The following is a 4185-nucleotide window of genomic DNA, read 5'->3' on the forward strand; positions in this document are numbered from 1 at the left end:
CAAAAGGATTTCCCTCGGGATAAATACAGTTCTTCTTATTTTATCTTATCTTTTTTTTTTTTAAACGTCTGCAATTTTTAGGGCCCACCTGCAGTATCTTCATGGCCCATGAGGTGGTGACTGCTCACACTTTGGTTAACACTGGTCTGAAAAATACAACAGAATGGGTGTTCTAGAAATGCTCTAGAAATTTGAAAAACAGTTTCTAATACACAATAATGTATTTTCTTTACCATATTTCCTATTTTCATAACATATTTGATAGCATATAGCTGGACTGTCTTTATTAAAATAAACTTTATTACTCTGGAAATAACAGAGACCATGTTTATTTCAGGAACAGTACTCAAGACCAAGTTGGATGTAGTGATGGTAAATGTGATTCTTTTTACTGAATCGAGTTTGAATGAGTCACTCATCAAAGTGAATCGGGTTTTTTGAGTCATTTGAGTCGCTGAGTCAGTTGACCAGAGAGTGCAAAAAATGTACATTTTCACTCAAACTTAATTTGTTTCTCTTTTCATGTAAATCCTACAGCTAAGATGAGTGATTGAAAAAGAAAAACAACTATTTTTATAGAGCAAAAAGGAGCAAAAAAAAGATTTCTAAAGGGAACATTCATTTTATTTATTTTTATTTTTCTTAATTAGTATTTTCCCCAAATGTGTCAAATATATGTTTTCTCATCTAAATGTCCACTGAGCTGTTCCTTCTTCTTGGTTGGCAAACCAAGAAGAAGAAGAAGAAGAAGAAGAAGAAGAAGAAGAAGAAGAAGAAGCTGTGAGCCATGAGGGAGGGGGTGAGTGAGTGAGTGATTGTTTATGCTACATTCAGCACAGGGAGGGAGGGGGTGAGTGACTCAAATGTGCTGTTAGCATGTTAGCACAGCGATGCTACTGTGAACCGAGGAGCTATTGTCTTGATGTGAGCTTCTACTCAGGGATTTTCTTCCAGTTCAGAGCAGCAATGTTTTTGTTAAGAAACTGGCTGTTGCTTTTTTCCCACACAATTTGAATTATAATCTATATATATATTTCTACTAATTAAATTAGTTTGCTAACAGCAACAGGGATGAGTCAGTGAGTCAGTTGGGCTTGTGAATCATGATTCACGAGTCAGTAAAGTGATTCTCGAGTATTGAACGATTGGTTCATGATTCGCACATCGCTAGTTGGATGGGTCCCTACCAGGCCAGGTCTCTTCTTCTGTCATTGCAAAATTTGCACATTGCCACAGCTGTAATTTAGCCACTTAAGCCCCACGCCCCCTGTACCGAAAAAAAGGAGGACGGTTATAACAAGGGGTCAGAAATATAAGTCCCGGCATGTGTGGTATCCACAGAAACCTCCGAATCTAAGCTAAAATCTCATATAAATCATTTCTACAACCACCAAACACAACAAAAACAAGCCATGATTAAACGAGCAGTTACGTAAAACGTGACAAGTCCACTAAACAAACAAAACCAAACCAGAAATTCTTCAGACTTCATGTAACCGTTAAAGAAAGGCTAGTTATCTTCCAGAGCTATCACCAATTCCAAACACCAAGTTTCACCACGCTCTGACCAGTGAAAGAGCCACAAAAGAAGACCACAAAAACACATAGCGGCACAAATGCGCTAAGACAGAAATTGGCTTACCATCCGATTTCCTTCATTATTTTTGCAGGTAGCTGGTAGCCTCGTGATTATCAGCAGTTACCACAGCGAAATAGCCCTGCCAGGGCTATTTCTTCTTCTGTATAGGGTTTATTGGCAGTTGGCAAACAGCAAAATGGTGCATTACCGCCACCAACTGGTGTGGACCGAAATGACTAAATAAATAAATAAATAAATAAATAAAATATTCAAATTCTCCCGAACAAATGGGTCTGCCTTAAAAACCAAAATACAGCCTAATAACTTTCACTTAAAGAGCTCATGCAAAATAAATCAAACAAGTCCAACTTCACTTTCATATCGTCCAGCTTTTTGATCAGTTGTCTCCTTTCCATATCATACTTCGGACAATGCAATAAAACATGTTCTATTGTTTCCTGTTCCCTACTGCAGTCACACTCCCCTGTACAGTGTTTACCTATTAAAAATAATGTGCTATTTAAGCCAGTGTGTCCAAATCTCAGTCGAGATATAATCGTCTCCTCTCTCCTGTTTCGTCCTGTACTTCTCATTTCCCCCACTTTCCTTTGGATGTTGTACAGCCATCGCCCTTTCCTCTCCTCCTCCCATTGCTTTTGCCACCTTTCCTTCATTTTGTGTCGTATTCTGCTCTTGAGCTCCGTCCTACTCACACTAATAACCATATCTACCATCGGTCTCCTTGTTGCGACTTTTGCTGTCCTATCTGCCATTTCATTTCCTTTAACTCCATGATGCGCTGGTACCCATAAGAATGTCACCACAAGCCCCATCATAACAAGTCTGAACAATGTTTGCTGGATCTCTATCAGAATGTCAGGTCTGAAGTCTGAGTGGCTGTCTTGCAAGCTGGCCAGTGATGAGCTAGAGTCTGAGCATACCACAGATCTTAGTGGTTTTGTTTCCTCAATCCACTGGACTGCTAACAATATGGAAACCATTTCACCAGTGTATACTGACAAATCGTCACTAATCCTTTTCCCCACCTTGATATTAAATTCAGGAACTATAAAGGCTATCCCACTTTGGGTTGGCTGTATGCTTTGGTGCATCTGTGTAGATTTTGACATACAGTGGGGCAAAAAAGTATTTAGTCAGCCACCGATTGTGCAAGTTCCCCCACTTAAAATGATGACAGAGGTCAGTAATTTGCACCAGAGGTACACTTCAACTGTGAGAGACAGAATGTGAAAAAAAAAAAAAAATCCATGAATTCACATGGTAGGATTTGTAAAGAATTTATTCGTAAATCAGGGTGGAAAATAAGTATTTGGTCAATAACAAAAATACAACTCAATACTTTGTAACATAACCTTTGTTGGCAATAACAGAGGTCAAACGTTTACTATAGGTCTTTACCAGGTTTGCACACACAGTAGCTGGTATTTTGGCCCATTCCTCCATGCAGATCTTCTCAAGAGCAGTGATGTTTTGGGGCTGTCGCCGAGCAACACGGAATTTCAACTCCCGCCACAGATTTTCTATGGGGTTGAGGTCTGGAGACTGGCTAGGCCACTCCAGGACTTTCAAATGCTTCTTACGGAGCCACTCCTTTGTTGCCCGGGCGGTGTGTTTTGGATCATTGTCATGTTGGAAGACCCAGCCTCGTTTCATCTTCAAAGTTCTCACTGATGGAAGGAGGTTTTGGCTCAAAATCTCACGATACTTGGCCCCATTCATTCTGTCCTTAACACGGATCAGTCGTCCTGTCCCCTTGGCAGAAAAACAGCCCCATAGCATGATGTTTCCACCCCCATGCTTCACAGTAGGTATGGTGTTCTTGGGATGCAACTCAGTATTCTTCTTCCTCCAAACACGACGAGTTGAGTTTATACCAAAAAGTTCTACTTTGGTTTCATCTGACCACATGACATTCTCCCAATCCTCTGCTGTATCATCCATGTGCTCTCTGGCAAACTTCAGACGGGCCTGGACATGCACTGGCTTCAGCAGCGGAACACGTCTGGCACTGCGGGATTTGATTCCCTGCCGTTGTAGTGTGTTACTGATGGTGACCTTTGTTACTTTGGTCCCAGCTCTCTGCAGGTCATTCACCAGGTCCCCCCGTGTGGTTCTGGGATCTTTGCTCACCGTTCTCATGATCATTTTGACCCCACGGGATGAGATCTTGCGTGGAGCCCCAGATCGAGGGAGATTATCAGTGGTCTTGTATGTCTTCCATTTTCTGATGATTGCTCCCACAGTTGATTTTTTCACACCAAGCTGCATGCCTATTGTAGATTCACTCTTCCCAGTCTGGTGCAGGTCTACAATTCTTTTCCTGGTGTCCTTCGAAAGCTCTTTGGTCTTGGCCATGGCGGAGTTTGGAGTCTGACTGGTTGAGGCTGTGGACAGGTGTCTTTTATACAGATGATGAGGTCAAACAGGTGCCATTCATACAGGTAACGAGTGGGGGGACAGAAAAGCTTCTTACAGAAGACGTTACAGGTCTGTGAGAGCCAGGGATTTTCCTTGTTTGAGGTGACCAAATACTTATTTTCCACCCTGATTTACGAATAAATTCTTTACAAATCCTACCATGTGAA

Source organism: Neolamprologus brichardi, chromosome 7, assembly GCF_056152115.1.
Source record: "Neolamprologus brichardi isolate AB-2024 chromosome 7, ASM5615211v1, whole genome shotgun sequence".
NCBI lineage: Eukaryota > Metazoa > Chordata > Actinopteri > Cichliformes > Cichlidae > Neolamprologus > Neolamprologus brichardi.